The sequence below is a fragment of the Moschus berezovskii genome, chromosome 27 (genome assembly GCF_049115385.1).
Source record: "Moschus berezovskii isolate FMDL1 chromosome 27, NW_MosBer_1.0, whole genome shotgun sequence".
Taxonomy (NCBI): Eukaryota; Metazoa; Chordata; class Mammalia; order Artiodactyla; family Moschidae; genus Moschus; species Moschus berezovskii.
In genome coordinates, this window is record NC_142486.1 from 21,191,239 (window position 1) to 21,210,178 (window position 18,940).

The window sequence follows — 18,940 nt, forward strand, 5'->3', positions numbered from 1 at the left end:
TAGCTCATAAAAATCAACTTCCTGATTCTCTGGAAAATAAGCAGTCAGGAGGTCTGGCAACAAGAATGCTTTCATTCCTGCTTGGTCCGAGTCACCTGGAGCTGAGTGGCAGCTGAATGGGTCCTGATTTCCTGTTATTCCCCATTTCCAAATTGTCCAGCGTCCCCGTGCCCAGCTTCCCTGTGCATTGATGACCGATAGACATTTGAGGATAGAGCCTCTGCTCCCATCACATCCAGGCCATCTCTGCTTGTTCTTCTTCACCACCGGCCAGTCTGCCACAAAAGCCCCCAGTCACTGCCAAGCCTGGCAGATTTCACTTTGTTCCCAGAAATCCAGCCACAGAGTCTAAATCACACAGGAAACAGCCAGGCTGGCGCTCAGGGCTCACCTGGTCACTCAGAGCACATACCTTTCCATTTGTCTCCCCTTCCTGGCCTAGAGGAAAAATTTAATCAGCTTCTGGGGCTGTGACCCAGGGAAAAGGAAGATCTGAGAACAAACTTTGCAACTTTGCTATTGAGGTTATCAATGGCATCCAGGAACCTTGAGAAAGGTCAGGTTGCAGCTTGGAGACTTTAAAACATTCGAACACTCATACATTCTAGTGAGGCAAGCCAGACAATAAATAAGACAAAGAAGCTTTTAGATGGTTTAACTGCTGTGGAGAAGAAGAATGCAGGCCAAAAGGGGTGGGGTGAAGGTTGATTTTTTAAAAAGTAGGGTCAGCTGGCAGTTCAGAAGTTAGGACTCTGCGATTCCACTGCTGGGGCATGAGTTCAACCCTTGGTCGGGGAACTAAGATCCATGAGCCTAAAGGAGGTGAAGAAGCCAGCCCTGCAGATACCTGGGAGAAAAATGTACCAGGCAGAGGAATAGAAACTGCAAAGGCCCTGAGGCAAAGCATGCCTGGCGTGTTTGAAAAGCAGTAAAGGTGCCAGCATGTCTGTAGTGGAAGTGAACAAAACCGTGAGAGGGAGATTCAGAAAGTTCGCACAGGGTGTGGAAACAGAACATGGGACAGGCCCTTGTAGGCCAGGGTAGGGACTTTGGTCTTGAAGCCCTGAGATGAGGACCTGTAGAGGTTTGGGGGTGATATAACCCCATCAAAGGGGCTTTCCTGATGGTTCGGCAGGTAAAGAATCCGCCTGTAATTCAGGAGACACAGGTTCAATCCCAGGGTCAGAAAGATCCCCTGGAGAAGGAAATGGCAATCCACTCCAGTATTCTTACCTGAAAAATCCCATGGACAGAAGAACCTGGTGGGCGACAGTCCATGGGGTCACAAAGAGTCGGACATGACTGAGCAACTAAGCATGCAAGCAAGCAACCTGATCAAAAATTTCTGATGTGTTTTTTATTATGATAAAATACACATAACAATACCATTTAAACCATTTAAAAGTATAAGTAAGTAACATTAAGAACACTCACATTGTTGTTCAACCATCACCATTACCTGTCTCCAGTACTTTCAGATGCTCCCAAACTGGAATTCTGTACCCATTGAATAATAACTATGCAGTTTCCTCTCCTTCCAGCTCCTGGTAGAATATTGATTATTCTGCTCTTGTCTCTATCAGTTTAACTCAGCTAGATATCCCATTTAAGTGAAATCATACAACATTTGCCTTTTTGTGTCTGATAATTTCATGTCTTCAAGACTCATTCACGCTGTAGCATGTGACACAATTTCCTTCCTTTTAAACACTGAATAATAGCCCAGTGTAATGTATATGATATTTTATCCACCCATCCACTGGACGTTTGGATTATTTCCATCTTTTGGCCATTGTGAAGACTGCTACAATGAACATAAGTAGCATTGAATAATTATTATTCAAAGATAAAAATACCTTTTCAAGAACTTGCTTTCAAATTTTTTAGGTGTATCTGATCGAAAGTTGAAATGGAAGCTGGAGCAGGGTCCAGGGTCAGAGCTGTGGAGGGGGTGAGAGGTGGTTAGATTCTGGGTGTATTTTTCAAGGATAGCTGACATAAGTTGGTGGAGGATCTGGTGTGGGGTGTGAGACATTTTAGGACCAAACCTTTCCGGATAACCTGGCATTTAATGAGTCATCTTCACTTTTGCAGCTATTTAAGAAAGTTGCAGAATAATGCTTCCCATGCAACATTATTTACATAAAAACATATAAAACAATGTAAATGCAAAGATAGAGCTCTCAAAGAATACATGTCAAATTATTAACCATGGTTCCCTCAAGAATGAAAGAGAGGAAGCAGAGGTGAGAGTCCTCAAGCAGAATCTTCTCTCTGTTTTTTTTCAGGCTGTGCTGGGTCTTCGTTGGTGCTAATGGACTTTCTCTAGCTGTGGCGAGCTGGGACTACTGTCTAGTTGTGGTGCACTGGCTTCTCATTGGGGTGGTTTCACTTCGTTGCGGAGCACAGGCTCTAGAGCACAGACACAGCCGCTGTGGCGCATGAGCTTAGTTGCCCCATGGCATGTGGAATCTTTCCAGAGCAGGATCAAACTCATGTCTCTTGCATTGGCAGGCGGATTCTTAACCACTGGATCACTAGGGAAGTCCGGAGAATCTTATCTTTAGGTATGTTCATCTTTTAAAATAAAAGAGTATATTCATATATCACTTGTGTAATTAAAACTTTAAAAAAAACCCTAATGAATAGTGTTCACCTTTTTAAAAAGACTAGAAGGGGCTTGGTTTAATTTAGGACCAAGTTCTCCCAGCCAATTGGGTATTTAATGAGTCAGATTCACTTTTGAAGCTATTTAATTGCTACTGAAGTGGCTTGAATCGCTCATTCATGCTGGGAAGGAAAATAGGAGACTTTCATTTGGCTTTGTCTGCTGAAAGCGAAAACCTTTCCAGCTAGCATGGGCACATAGGCCAGGACCAACCAGGCAGTCTTAGAGAAGTCAGCAGATATTAACTTGTAATCACATGTGACAATAATCATTTCAACAACTATAAAATAGCAGCAGCAAACACTTATACCTGGGTGGCACTTGCAGTGCCATCTCTATTTTTAAAAATTCATTTATTTATTTATTTGGCTGTGTCAGGTCTTACTTGCCACACATGGGATCTTTGATCTTCACTGTGCATGTGGAATCTTGAGTTACAACATGTGGGAAATAGTTCCCTGACCAGGGATCGAACCTGGGCCCCTTGCATTGTGACTGCAGAGTCTTAGCCACTGGACCACCAGAGAACTCCTCTACCAGCCAATGCTCTAAACATTTTATATGTACTAACTAACAATAGCCCAGGGAGGTCGAGACTATTAGCTTAAATTTACAGGAAGGAAATAGAGGCACACAGATTTCTACTCATTGCACATCCTGGAGATCAATTCCATCTCCTATTGTTTCCTCCTTGCCTGTGTCTTGCCTTTTTACTTCACTTGTGAGGTTTGGATCATGTTGCAAGGCTTAACGGTGACACAGCAAACAATGAGGCTATGGGGATGTTGACAGCAGGTGTTTCATTCTTGCTCCCCTGGCATACTGGCACATAGCCTCCTCACAGCTGACAGGATAATCCTTTTATCTTTTAATAATCCAGGTCACACTAAACAAATAAAAAATGAAACTTAGCAGTCACCTTGGAACATACTGGTTGTGGCAGCATTACCCTGAGATGGCCCTTGAGGTTCCTCTCCTAGCATTGACGCCCTGTGTAATCCCCTCCCCGACTACGTAACCGAGGTCAGAATCAAATCTCTCCCCAGCTGAGCCTTCCAGTGAGACCACAGCCCCAACCAGTACCTCCATGGTAGCCTCATGAGTGACCCTGCAGCAGAGGACCCAGCTAAGCCATGCTGGGACTCCTGACCCACAGAAACTGTAAGAGAAGAAATGTGTGTTGTTTTAAACCACTAAATGTGGTGATTTGTTTTGTGGCATTAGAGAACTAGTAGACCAGAGAGCCAATTCTTTGTTTTGACCTGGGTTTGATCCCTGGGTTGGGAAGATGCCCTGGGGAAGCGAAAGGCTACCCACTCCAGAATTCTGGCCTGGAGAATTCCCCAGGGACTGTATAGTTCATGGGGACACAAAGAGTTGGACATGGCTGAGCAACTTTCACTTTCAAATAAAGGAAAAGAGTCAAGCATGTGTTCTGCCTATGCTATACAGGGTAACCAAATAGCTGATGTGAGGAAATTTTCTGTATGTATATATACCATCTAATTAAAGAAAGAAAAAATAAAATGTCAGCACTTCGAAACTTCTAACGAATTAATGAACCTGGGCAAAGGTCATTTGTGGCTGCTTATATCATGCAATGAGGGACAATCAAACAGTATACATCTCTTGATGAAAGTACCTAACCTCATTTATGAAGTATTCTTGCCAAAAAACAAACAAAAAAACCCCCTTGATTCTGATTAGGTCTGTCTGAACAAGAACTAAAGAGACTCTTGATGAGGGTGAAAGGGGAGAGTGAAAGAGCCAGCTTAAGACTAAATAATAAAAAAACTAAGATCATGGCATCCAACCCCATTACTACATGGCAAATAGAAGGGGAATAGGTGGAAATAGTGCAGATTTTCTCTTCTTGGGCTCCAAAATCATTGCGGATGGTGACAGCAGCCATGAATTCAGAAGACGATTTCTTCTTGGCAGGAAAGCAGTGACAAAGCTAGATAGTATATTGAAAAGCAGAGACAATACTCTGCTGACAAAGGTCCATATAGTCAAGGCTATGCTCTCTCCAGTGGTCATGTATGGTTTTGAGAACTGGGCCATAAAGAAGGCAGAATGCCAAAGAATTGATGCCTTCAAACTGTGGTGCTGGAGAAGAATCCTGAAAGTCCCTTGGACAGCAAGGAGATCAAGCCAGTCAATCTTAAGGGAGATCAACCCTGAATATTCACTGGAAGGTCTGATGCTGAAGCTTCAGTATTTTGGTCATCTGATGCCTACAGATGACTCAATGGAAAAGTCTCTGATGCTGGGAAAGATTGAGGGCAGAAGAGGGCATCAGAGGAAGAGATGGCTGGAAGGTATCACGGATGCAATGAACATGAACTTGGGCAAACTCCAGGAGACGATGAGGGACAGAGAGGCCTGGCGTGCTGCAGTCCATGGGGTCGCAAAGAATTGGACACGACTGGTCAACTGAACAACAACAACATGTAACTACAAGTTTATGAGAAATCCAGGGAACAGAGGAACTTGCTAAATAACACCATGGGGATATAACCAGTGAAATTCAGATGGTGGGAAACTATAGGACAAAGGACCAGTTTCAACAGATTGAAAGAAACTGATAGAGATTGAGGAGACTCCTCGAGATTAAAAGAGGTTTAAGAGCTATTTCAACAATTGCAATTCGTGACTTACTTGGATGCTGATTCATACAAACGCTATGAAAATTATCAATAAAATGGCACATTTGAACACTAATTAGTTTGGGGTATATAGAAGTTATTGCTACATTTTTAAGTATAACAATGGTTTTTTGTGAGTTTTCTAAAAGAGACCTTATATTTTAAAGATATAAAGGCAGACTTCACTTTATGGAGGTTTGCAGATATCGTTCAGTTCAGTTCATTTCAGTCGCTCAGTCGTGTCCGACTCTCTGCGACCCCATGAATCACAGCACGCCAGGCCTCCCTGTCCATCACCAACTCCCGGAGTACACTCAAACTCATGTCCACAGAGTCGGTGATGCCATCCAGCCATCTCATTCTCCGTCGTCCCCTTCTCCTCCCGCCCCCAACCTTTCCCAGCATCAGAGTCTTTTCCAGTTTACAAATTGAAGGTTTGTGGCAGTGCTGTGTTGAGCAAATCTATTGTCACCATATTTTCTTTTCCAACAGCATTTTCTCAGTTCGTGTCTCTGTGTCATATTTTACTTAATTCTTCCAATAGTTCAAACTTTATTATTATAATATTTTAATATTATTATTACTACTACTATTATATGTTATTATGATGATCTGTGATCAGTGATCGATCTTTGATGTTACTACAAATCACTGAAGGCTCAAATTGATGGTAAGCATTTTTTAACAAGAAAATATTTTTTACTAAGCTATGAACCTTGTTTTATTAGATATAATGCTATTGCACACTTAATAGGCTGTGGTAAAGTATAAACATAACTTCCATATGCACTGAGAAACCAAAATATTTATGACTTGCTTTATTGTGACATTTACTTTGTATTCACAGTGATCTGGACTCAAACCTGCAATATTTCCAAGGCATGCTTATGTGCAAAAATATTTAGAGGTGAAATGGGAAGATGTCTGGGATCCACTTCAAAACAATCCATTAGGATGCTGTGGAAGATACAGATGAAGTAAGATTGGTCATGAACTGATAATGTTGAAACTGCACGATGAGTACTTGTGTGTTCATTATTCCATTCTCTCTACTTTTCGTATGTTTAGAAATTTCTGTAAAAATAATTTTCAGAAAAATCTAAGTAAAATCTAATGCTTTCCTTCTCACTCAGTGAGAATAACAGCTGAAATGGCCTGTGAGTTTCCCCTTTATCTGAAACCCCCACCCGCTTTTTACTTTCTCTGAGCTCATCTCTTACCATTCTCCCTTTGTTCTTCCACGTGACTTTCACTGGCCTCCTTGTTGCCTCTTGAATACCCGCTCCTGCTCCCACCCCAGGGCCTTTGCACTTGTCAGTCCCTCTCGCTCCTCTGTCAGTTCCCAGGGACTGTTTTTCTCACTTCTCTTAGGTTTCTACTAGTCCTCGGAGAGGTCTTCCTTGATTATCCCATATGAAATAGCAATATATACCACATACAGAAATTCTTGTCCTTATTTGCGTGCCCTGTTTTTCTCTGTGGCACTTAACATACATTACACTTTACCTGTTTGATTCCTTGATTGTCTTCTTTCTCCAACTGGATGGAATTTCAGGAAGGCGAGAACTGAAATCATGGACTTCCCTGGTGGTACAGTGAATAGGAATTCGCCTACCAATGCAGGGGATGTGGGTTCAATCACTGGTCTGGAAAGATTCCACAGGCTGCGAGGCAGCTAGAACCTGTGCCACACAGTGACTGAGGCTGAGTGCCTCAAATACCGAAGCCCGCATGCCTAGAGCCTGCGCTCCAGAAGAGAAACCTGCGTACTGCAACTAGAGAGCAACCCCCACTCTCGGCAACTAGAGAGGCCTGTGCACAGCAATGAAGACAGGGCAGCCAAAAATAAAATAATGAATAAAAAAAAAATCAATGACCAAAACTCCAATGCCTAAATCAGTGCCTGGTATATTACTATTTGTGCAGTTAAAGAATGCTTATTTAAACTCCACTTTTCTTTTGTCATTTATTTTGAGTAATTTCAAATGTACAGAAAAGTAAAGAGACTTGTAAGTAATGAACATCTCCTAGATATAACTTGTGAACATTGGCTATATTTGCTTCATCTCTTTCCTTTTTTGGCCTGAGTGTTTTAAAGTATTTATAGTCAACATGACATTTCATCACTAAATACTGATCTCTAGGATTCTGTCTAGGATTCTCCTCAATCTCTATCAGTTTCTCTCAACCTGTTCAAAATGAAACACTGCTTAGCCACAATACCATGGTAACACCTAACAACATGAACCCCAAATCCATAGTGCCGTTAAATTCTTCCATATACACATTTCCCCATCTGACCCCCAAATGCCTTTTACATTGCTTCAAACCAGGACTCAGTCCAGATCCTCAAATTGCGTTTGATCACATCTCATAAGTGTCTAAGTCTAGAATCTCTCTGGCATCTCCTCCCTTTCTTCCAGGTCACTGAAGAAACCAGGTTCATAGTCCTTTTGGTGCAATGCCCTACTTCTTGTCTTTGATTGCTTCCTCATGAAGCATTTAATTTTCCCCTCAACACCCTGTATTTCCGGTAAACTAGCTGCAGTTAAAGGCTTCATCAGATTTTAGCTGAACATTTTAGCAATAATTCTCCCCAGGTGGTGCTATGAGCACCCTCCGTTGACTCACACCAGCAGGCTCATGACTGGGTGTCTCATGAGTGAAGCTAAGATTGATCACTGGGTTAGGTGGTGACAACCTGATCCCACCATTGTGACGTTATTTATTCTTGGCACCTTGTGAATATCCAGCCTCCCTTGAACCTTTCACCCCGTGGTTTCAGCATCCATTGCTAATCATTGCCTGAGTCAATTATTTCATTCAGGGTTGCAAAATCTAATGCAATCCCTCCTTCAACAATTATGAGCTGTCTTTCTCCTGTAAAGAAGAGTTTCTTTCCCTCATTGACTAGGGAAGAATAAATTATTTCCCTCTTGCATGAGTGTGTGCTCAGTTGGTTCAGTAGTGTCCGACTCTTGCAACTTGTAGCCTGCCAAGTTCCTCTGTTCATGGGATTCTCCAGGCAAGAACATTGGAGTGGATTACCAAAGCCCTCCTCCAGGGAATCTTCCCAACCCAGGGACTGAACCCAAGTCTCATGTTCCCTGCATTTCAGGTGGATTTTTACCACTGAGCCACCGGGGAAGCCCTATTTCCCTCTTACTACTACTTTTTAAGGGTAAGAATTTGATGCAATAGCTACCTCCAATGGTGACAAATTAGTTCTTTCTATTCTGTTTTTTTTTTCCTTTCTGCTTTTGTTTATTTGGTTATCATCGTAAACTCGTTGACCCTTAAAAATAGAGTTCAGGTGTTTCATTCAAGTGCATTCATTAATTTAAAAAAAACTTTTTATTTTGGAATAATTTTAGATTTACAGAAAAGTTGCGAAGATAGTACAGAGAATTCCCACAAGCAGTTTCCTCATAATGTAAGTCAATGTTATAATAACATTTTAAATTCCCGTGATTCCCTTGACAAGCTGAGAAATCAACATTGATATACTATTAGTAATAAAACTCTAGGCTTTATTTATATTTTACTGGGTTTTCCATGAATGTCCCTTTTCTGTTTCAGGATTCAGTCTAGGATCATCCATTCATTCAATCTTTTTGATGCTTAGAACTGACCTAACAGAACTAAATGGGAGCCTAGTGAGGCTGGGCCCAGATCCTCTTGACATGACCATGACCCCAGCTAGTTTTGTTAAACGTCTTTCTGGTCTGTCAAGATGTCCCAAGCTCATCTGGATTTGACTTCATTGCCAACATTTAAAAAGAAGTTGATTTAAAGTGAGGGTGTCCCTGGTAGCTCAGCTGGTAAAGAATCCACCTGCAATGCAGGAGACCTGGGTTCGATCCCTGGTGTTGGGAAGATCCCCTGGAGAAGGGCATGGCAACCCACTCCAGTATTCTTGCCTGGATAATCCCATGGACAGAGGAGCCTGGCGGGCTACAGTCCATGGGATCTCAAAGAGCCGGACATGACTGAGTGACTAAGCATAGCACAGATTTAAAGTGAAAGTCAGGATTTTCAGTTTTCCTCCTGAAGTCAGCAGATCTGGCAACACTGAACTTGCCTTCCTGCTTGGCAGAAACTGGCTGAAGCTTAGTAGGGCTGCCCCATTTAGACAGGGTGTGTACCTGTGAGCTTGACAGAAGCCCCACCACTCCCCAGGACAGGTTTGTACCATGCCTTTATGTAAGCCACCTGGCTTCTGCAGCCCTATGGGTCAAGAACTCAACACAGACTCTGCTGTCTGCCTGCTCTTCCTCCTCCCTCCCATCTTTCCTATGTATGAAGTGGCATCTAGTTGCCAAGCACTGATGTGAAATACTGGGGTTCTAAAGGCAGACAAGGCAAACATGCAGGTCATTGGCTTGTTTGATCTTAGAGCCAGGCCTTGACCTTCTTCTGCAAAGTACATTTCCCAGGCACCACTGCCGCTGGTTGGCTGGTTTCCAGCCATGTGTGTTTGTGTGTGTGTGTGTACACTCAGTTGCTCAGTCTTGTCCAACCCTCTGCAACTCCATGGACTGTAGCCCACCAGGCTCCTCTGTCCACCAGATTTTCCAGGCAAGAATACTCTAGTGGTTTGCCATTTCCTTCTCCAGGGGATCTTTCAAACCTAGGGACTGAACTCGTGACTCTTGTGTTTCCTGTGTTGGCAGGCAGATTCTTTCACTGCACCACCTGGGAAGCCCTGGTTTCCAGCTAAACTGAGCCAAAAACTGGCAGGGGATGGCATGGTGGGCTAAAGAGAGGAGCCAAAGCTCCTTCCCAACCTCAGAGAATGTTTTCCAGCAGAGGCTGTGCCTCCTCCATGGCTTAGCTCTTCACTGGGCAGCCCCTGCTGTGACTCTAGCTCCTCCTGGATGGCCCAGAAATGGACATCCCTGCCCTCCGTGTGCCGCAGCAGTGACAGCAACTTCCTGCCATTACTCAGCCCAGGGTGGTTTCACTATCTCCTCTTCTTGGCTCTTAACTCATTTATGGAATCAATTCCTTGATGAAGTTCCCCCTGTGTGAAATACCTGGAGTGGTTTCGATTTTTCTCATAAAACAGACCTGGCCCCTGACCTCATGGAGCACGCACTGGTTCTTTATCTGCGTTTACTTGCTTTGTGACTCTTGGCAAATTACTCAATCTCCCTTAACTTTGTTCTGTCTTCACGTCAGAAAAATAGGATGAAAATGGTATTTCCCTCATATTCCTAGTGTGAGGATGAAATGCAATGATGCATATAAGGTGGTTAGCTCATTTCCTGGAACCTAATGTTAAGTGTTCAAAGATGTGACCTATTATTCTAGGCCACAGGCTACAGACTGTACCCGACACTCCCCTCGCCCCTCCGTCGACCGGGGACATCAAGTGACTTCTTCCTCTGAGACTCCATAGACACGCAGCTACTATTTCCAAGGTCTTAACTTATTTACTCTTGATGAATGTATCTAAGGCACAGGTATTGCTCTTCTCCCTGTTTTCCCGATGAGGCTGAATAACTTGCTCAAGCTCTCACAGCAGAGGAGGCGTGATGTGACCCTGTGTGGACCGCCTCTGGAGCCCGTGTCCTTTCACCTACGCTGTGAACCCTCCATATGCTGCCCTCCATTGTTGCAGCAGGTAAGAGAGGGTCTCTTCCCTCACACAGCTCACAGTCTAGCTGGAGAGACAGGTTTGTCCATCATGAAGCACAATGCAGTGTTGTACATGCCAATCATTCTTTGCGTGCTTGTTCATTCAATCACTCGTTCATTCAGCAAACTCTGAGCATCCAGTATGCACCAATCTGTGCTAAAGGCTGGTGAGGAGGTTCAAGGTGGCTTGGGGACCCAGACTTACCTTCTGTGGCCATGGAGTGCAGAGTGGTAACGTGGGAGGCTTCTGACACTTCCTGTTTTCATTCCTCCAAAGTACTGCACTTTATTTTTATTTTTTTTTATTATTTTTTTAATCGGTGGAAAATTGCTTTATGATTTTGTGTTGTTCAGTTCAGTTCAGTTCAGTCGCTCAGTCATGTCCGACTCTGCGCGACCCCATGAATCACAGCACACCAACTCAAATCAGTCATAATTCCATATCCCTTCCTTCCCTTCCTTCCCTCCACCATCACACCTCACTAGGTCATCACGGAGCGCCAGGCAGCACTGCACTTTAGAGTCAGACATAATTGAGCTTTCCTCCTGCTTTTTGCTTTACTTGCTGTGTGACCTCAAACAGATGACTTAACCTCTCTGGACTGGTTTATATATGTAAAACTGGGGCTAATAAATAATAATAGTGATACCTGCCTCACATACTTAATGTTGTGATCCACACAGTCAAAGGCTTTAAGGCAGAAAGATACAATAAATGCAAAGGTCTTAGCTGAATGCTGGGCACACAAAGACGGCTCAATTCTCTGTTGTTACTATTATTTGTTGATGACAGTTGTTAATTGCCTATAGCCAACAACAATGGAAGGCTGTTGCTCTAAATACTACATCCCTTAGCTTGGCAAAGTTCTGCTGGTCTAACAAACCAGATGCGTTCTTTCTGGTTTTTCAACTGACAAGTCTCAGCAGGATGAGAACAATGCTAGTAGGCAAGACAGATGGATCCTTGGCGGAGACTGAAAGTCAGCTGCTGTTTTCCAAGGTGCTTCGAAGAAGCAGTGAAGAAGAGAGCCGGAAACTTTGTAGCCTTCCTCCTCCCTGCCAGAGAGCCCAGCCCTCCCTGGCTCCAGATCAGTCACGCCTAGATGGGTTTAAAGATCTATAACCCAGGTATGAATTTCACTCCACAAACTTGTATATGTAATACATTAAATTATTTACTTTTCTGTAACACTATCATTCCTATTTCTGACATCTTCTTCTAGGAAACAGAAACTTAGTATCAGTCTGTTCTAAGTCTAAAGGTGAGCTATAGGCTGCTATACATTGAAGACTCTCAAATTATCTCCAGCATCTTCCCTGAAATCCAAGCACACATCTATTGATAATCTCACGTCAACAGGCATCTTTAAATGAATAATCATTCAAAACTGAACACTGACATTTTCTTCCCAGCCCTGTTCCTCCTACAGTCTTCTCCATCTCAGTGAGGGCAACCCCATTCTTCAAGTTTTCAGATAGAAGACATCAGAGTCATTAAAAAAAAAACTTTTTAAAAAAAAAGATTGAAGTGAAATTCACATAACATAAAATTAACCATTTATTTATGATTATTAAAAGATGCTTTTGATGTGGGCCATTTTTTAAGTCTTTATTGAACTTGTTACAATATTGCTTATTTTGAAAATTTAATTTGGGGCTGTTTTGACTTTGTTGCTGCGCATGGGCTTTCTTTAGCTGTGATGGGAGGGGGATCCCCTTCCTGTGGTGCACAGGGCCCTCACTGTGAAGCCCTCACCCGTCACGGGCTCTAGGGTGTGTGAATTCAGTAGTTACAGTTCATGGGCTCAGTAGTTGTGGCGCACGGGTTTAGTTGCCCCTCAGTGTATGAAATCTTCCTGGACCAGGAATCGAACCTGTCTTCCCTGCAAGGGCAGGCAGATTCTTATCCACTGTACCACCAGGAAAGTCTTCTTCTTCTTCTTCTTTTTAATGTTTCAGGTTTTTGGCCAAGGCCAGTTCCCTGACCAGGAATTGAACCCAGCACACCCAGGATCAGAAAATGGAGGTGTTTTTGGACTGCCACTGGACTGCCAACCACTGGACTGTCAGGGAAAACCCAAAACTGACCATTTTAGAGTGAACAGTTTTGTGGCATTTAGTTCATTCGCCATGTCAAGGAAACAGCAAAGTGAAGTGAAGTGAAGTGAAGTTAAAGTCGCTCAGTCGTGTCCAACTCTTTGCGACCCCATGGACTATACAGTCCATGGAATTCTCCAGGCCAGAATACTGGAGTGGGTAGCCTTTCCCTTCTCCAGGGGATCTCCCCTACCCAGGGATCGAACCTGGGTTTCCCACATGGCAGGCGGATTCTTTACCAGCTGAGCCACAAGGGAAGCCTCAGTTCAGTCGCTCAGTCGTGTCCGACTCTCCGCGACCCCATGAATCACAGCACGCCAGGCCTCCCTGTCCAACACCAACTCCCGGAGTACACTCAAACTCATGTCCACAGAGTCGGTGATGCCATCCAGCCATCTCATTCTCCGTCGTCCCCTTCTCCTCCCGCCCCCAACCTTTCCCAGCATCAGAGTCTTTTCCAGTGAGTCAACTCGTCGCATGAGGTGGCCAAAGTATTCGAGTTTCAGCTTTAGCATCAGTCCCTCCAATGAACATCCAGGATTGATCTCCTTTAGAATGGACTGGTTGGATCTCCTTGCAGTATAAGGGACTCTCAAGAGTCTTCTCCAACACCACAGTTCAAAAGCATCGATTCTTCGGCGATCAGCTTTCTTCACAGTCCAACTCTCACATCCATACATGACCACGGGAAAAACCATTGCCTTGACTAGACGGACCTTGGTCGGCAAAGTAATGTCTCTGCTTTTTAATATACTATCAAGGTTGGTCATAACTTTCCTGCCAAGGAGCAAGCGTCTTTTAATTTCATGGCTGCAATCAAGGGAAGCCTACCTCTATCTAATTCCAAATATTTTTTATCACCCTGTGAGAAAACCCATATCCATTAAGCAGTTATTTCCCTTTCTCCATCTTCCTCTAACCCCTGGCAATTACTACTTTCTGTCTCTATGGATTTACCTATTCTGAGTATTTTGTATAAATGAAATCATATAATATGTGGCCTCTCCTGTCTGACTTCTTTCACTAACAAAATGTCTTTGAGGTTCAGGCTTCCCTGATGGCTCAGATGGTAAAGAATTTGCCTGCAGTGCGGTAGACCCGAGTTAGATCCCTGGGTCGGGAAGATCCCCTGGAGAAGGGAATGGCAACCCACTCCAGTACTCTTGCTAGGAGAATCCATGGACAGAGGAGCCTGGTGGGCTAAAGTCCATGGGGCCACAAAGAGCCGGACGTGACTGAGCGACTACCACGTTCTCTTTCATGTTGTGGCATGTATCAGCACTTCATTCCGTTTCATAGCTGAAGAATACTCTGGAGATAGTCTTGATTACTCTGTCTTTACACTCCACAATCAGCCAGCTAAATAATCTGGTTGGCTACCTTCAAAATATTTCTTTTCTCTCTCCTGTGTTTGACCCCACCACTCGGCTTGGCTTGCAGCATCTTAGTTCCCCAACGAGGGACTGAACACAGGCCCCCGGCAATGGAAGCATAGAGCCCTAACCACCAGACTGCCAAGGAATTCCTCAAAATATTTCTAGAATGGCTTCACTGCTTGTCATCTCTATTGCACCTCCTTGTCCCGTCCAGACCATCACCTCTCACCTGAATTATCACATTTTCTTGTTTCTGTTCTTCATATCCCCAGACCCCAACCTTTCTGTCCAATTTTTCTCTCCACACAGAATCCAGAGTGATTCAGTTAAAGCTTAAGTCACATCATGTCCCTCCTCTGATCAAAACTGTCCAGCGCCCCTGCCCTCCTCTCATTCACGATGAAAGATGGAATCCTGGTGTCTCCCAGCCTCCCATCACGTCTCTGACTTCAACTCTGCCAGCACCAGTGGTGTCGTCCCACTCGGGCCAGCATCCTGGCTCTCAACACGCATGACCATGTCTCTCCTACTTCAGGCCCTTTATACTCAGGCTCTTTCTGGAACATGTGCTTGATGGCTTTTGGCCCTTAATTTTCTTTACCTCTCTGCAAGTTCCACCCTGTGGACCTCTCACACCTTCATGAAATTGTTTCTGTTCTTGGATTTCTTGATGCCATGTGCTCATTTTCTTTTGTCTCTGCGTACCTGGCCGCTTCCTCTCAGATGCCTGTGTGAGCTCTATTTCCTCCGTGCATCCCTTACGTGTTGGCATTTCACAAGTTTTCATGAACGTCCTCTTTTCTCCTTTCTCCTCTCCCTGGAGTGAGCTCACCGACTCTCATGAATACATCAGCCTAAATCCTTTCCTTAATCTTCAGACTCACGCGCAATTGCCTGCAGGTATCTCTCTATAAACATCCCGGAGGCACTGCAAACTCACAAGTCCAGGGTGAAACAACCCTCCAAACAGCCAGGTTGTTCTTGGCAAATAGAATCCCCCACCACTCAACCCAACATAGAAATGAACATGATTCTTTTTTTTTTTTTTTTTGCTTATTTGCTCATCTAATCCATCACCGATTTGTAAATCCCAATTCCTGATATCTAGAACTGTCTACTTCTCTCTACAGCCACTCCCATGATTCAGAGTATCATCTTTTCTCATACAGCTGGTCTTCCGGCATCTTCTCTGGCCCCCTTCCAATTTATTCTCTACACAGAAGCCAGAGACATCTCTGGAATACAAACATCATCCTCAGTTGCTAAAACTGCCATGGCTTTGTTGACTCTTGGGAGGAATTCCTTAACCCAACTTATGATACTGTGCCTGTTCCCTGACCCTCACACCTCAATGGCTCCACCACCAGGCTTGCCTTCTGCCCTCTGCAGAGGTGAATCTCCTCAGTATACCGTATTTGTCAAGGCTTCACATTTTTTGCTTATATTAATGTTTGTCTGAAATACAGCCTTTCCCACTCTCTCCCGCCTCTCTTCATCCTGTAACTCATAATATATCCCCCAGATATATTTCTATATATAGAAACCCCCCTCCAGAAAATTTCCCCATTTTCCCAAGTCTGGTGCAGTGTAGACTGCTATGTGTTCACCAAACTCTGGTTCTTTTTCTTCTTGGGCTCACAGTTGAACATTTCCCAGGCTCCCATGCCTTGGATGGGTGGGGTCACATGACTGAGTTCTGGTCAATGGAAAGTTTCCAGGCTTAAAGGCTTCCCTGATGGTTCAGATGGTAAAGAATTTGCCTGCAATGTGGGAGACCTGGGTTCAATCACTGGGTTGGGAAGATCCCCTGGAGGAGGACATGGCAACCCACTCTAGTATTCTTGCCTGGAGAATCCCCATGGACAGAGAAGCCTGGCGGGCTACAGTCCATGGGGTCACAAAGAGCCATACACGACTGAGGGACTAAGCACAGCACAGCATTCAAGGCTTAAAGCATACCCAAAAACCTCCCATGTCATTCTCCACAGTTTTTATTGCCCTCCTCTGCCAGGTGGATGCAAGGAACCCTATGGAGAACTCTGACACCCTGGGAGAGGGCAGTGGAGCCATTAGATAGAAAGAACCTGGGTCCCTGAATGACTGTGTGGAACAGAGTCCCACCAGCCTTCTCCCTAACCAGCATGGGATTATAACATGAAAAATAAGCTTTATTGTGTTAAGTCACTGAGACTTGGTGGTTTGTTACATAGCAGTTAGCCTGCCCTGACAAATATATTTAAATGAATTGTTCTTCCCTCCCCTACCCTACACACATTCTCCCATATCATTTTTTTACCTCCCACCACAGCACTGACCATATTAAATAGCAACAGCCTCTCACCTGTCTGTGTCTTCACCTGTGGGAGAATAGGGATGGATCAGGCCTGTCTTAAGTAAGAACGGGCATTCAGCTCAGCACCTGGAGAGTCACAGCCACTAAATAAATATTTGTGGAATTGCTTTGTGGTTGTTGAATTCTCTTTTCCTGGGCGCCTATTTTGGTAACTTGCCCACGACTGGGATTCCTCCTGCACCTCCCCAGTCCTTTCCTAATACTCAGGACCTGCCTTTGAATCAGTTCAATAGCTGGGACTCCCTGATGACACAATTCCTGAAGCTAACCGCCCGCTCCCCCTCGGATTTCCCAATATTGCCATGGCTCCCAAGCCTGGGTCTCCACCCACCTGTCAGGATCCTGGACACTGTTTGATTTTCTCATGCCTGCTGTCTGCCTTCTGGATGTCACCCTTGCGTCTGCTGGACTGGATTTCCTCTCAGGCCCTGGAACTTTCTTTGCGACAAGCTGAGGCTCTGGCAATGGGGCAATTGCCAAGCTATGTTGTTAGCAAAAGGAAGTTGGGGATAGAAAACAGGGTATATGAAAAAATAAAAAAATATATAGATACATTGGAGTTTGCATGAAAATATTTTTATAAGAACACATCAGAAACTGGAAATAGCACAATATAGGGTGGGATGAGAGTAGAGTCCTGGCCCGAGTCCAGGAGTGGGGAGAGGGATTTATCTTTAACTCCCTCTACTGTGGAGTAGGCTACATAATGGCTCCCTACCCTCCTCTCCAGCAAAGATGTTCACATCCTAACCCCCAGAACCCATGAACCTTGCCTTATGTGGCAAAAGGGATTTTACAGATGTGATTAAGTTAAGGACCTTGACAGGGAGCGATTATCCTGGATTATCTGGGTGGGCTTAATGTAATCACAAGAGTCCTGCTTACAAAAGGAATGCTGGAGGATCAGAATATAGAGGAGCAGGTGTGATGTTGGAAGCAGAGCTGGCGGGGAGGGGTGAGGTGGGAAAAGAGAGAGAAATGGACAGACAGGCATTAAGCTATTCCTCTGCTGGCTTTTGGTGCTTGTTTGGTTGTGTGCCTGTTCACATTTTCAGGTTCAAGATTCCTCAGCTTCAAGTATTGGATGTAGGAGGCAAAAACAAAACCCAAGGATATCAACACTATGTCTCCTGATCCCAATGTGCCTCTGTCTGCTTTCTTCTGTCCACCTGGCAAAGTCTTCCCGTATTGGTATTATATATAACGTCCAGAGTCTTTAATCACACTTTGTGGGAGGAATAGGGAGAAGGACTTCACTCTGAAAGTAAGTCACCAGTATCTTTAAAAAATATATTTATTTTAACTAAATTTATTTGACTATTCTGAGTCTTAGTTGCGGCATTCGGGATCAAGTTCCCTGACCAGGGATCTGTCCTGAGCCCCCTGCATTGTGGGTGTGAAGTCTTAGCCACTGGACAGCCAGGCAAGTCTCCACCAGTATCTTTTTAAGGTTTACCAGGTGACTGTAATATGCAACCAGAGTTAAGAATCACTGTGATCAAAGAGGGTGTGGGGGTGAGGAACAGCATGATAAAATATAATTTACAAAGCACAAATACATATGCATAAAAAGCATCTGGAAGAAAAAGTGACAAAATGTTAATGTAGTTATCTTTGGGTGGTAGGATTACAAGTAATTTTTAATTATAACTTTTTATTTTGAAATAGTTTAAGCCTCACACAGGGAGACCCCATGTGCCCTTCACCCAGCTTCTGCTGTGACAGTATCTTCAGGTAAGTTCAGTTCAGTTCAGTCGCTCAGTCGTATCCGACTCTTTGCGATCCCATGAATCACAGAATGCCAGGCCTCCCTGTCCATCACCAACTCCCGGAGTTCACTCAAACTCATGTCCATCGAGTCGGTGATGCCATCCAGCCATCTCATTCTCTGTCATCCCCTTCTCCTTCCGCCCCCAACCTTTCCCAGCATTAGAGTCTTTTCCAGTGAGTCAACTCGTCGCATGAGGTGGCCAAAGTATTGGAGTTTCAGCTTTAGCATCAGTCCTTCCAATGAACACCCAGGATTGATCTCCTTTAGAATGGACTGGTTGGATCTCCTTGCAGTATAAGGGACTCTCAAGAGTCTTCTCCAGCACCACAGTTCAAAAGCATCAATTCTTCTGCGATCAGCCTTCTTCACAGTCCAGCTCTCACATCC

At 44.2% G+C, this 18,940-nt stretch overlaps 1 non-coding gene across 1 annotated transcript; it reads right to left on the bottom strand.

Moving 5' to 3' along the window:
- Positions 1-3,122: 3,122 nt before the first annotated feature.
- On the bottom strand, positions 3,123-3,195 carry TRNAV-CAC (transfer RNA valine (anticodon CAC)). Its single transcript has one exon. It is a non-coding gene; the product is annotated as a tRNA-Val (tRNA).
- Positions 3,196-18,940: the final 15,745 nt, after the last annotated feature.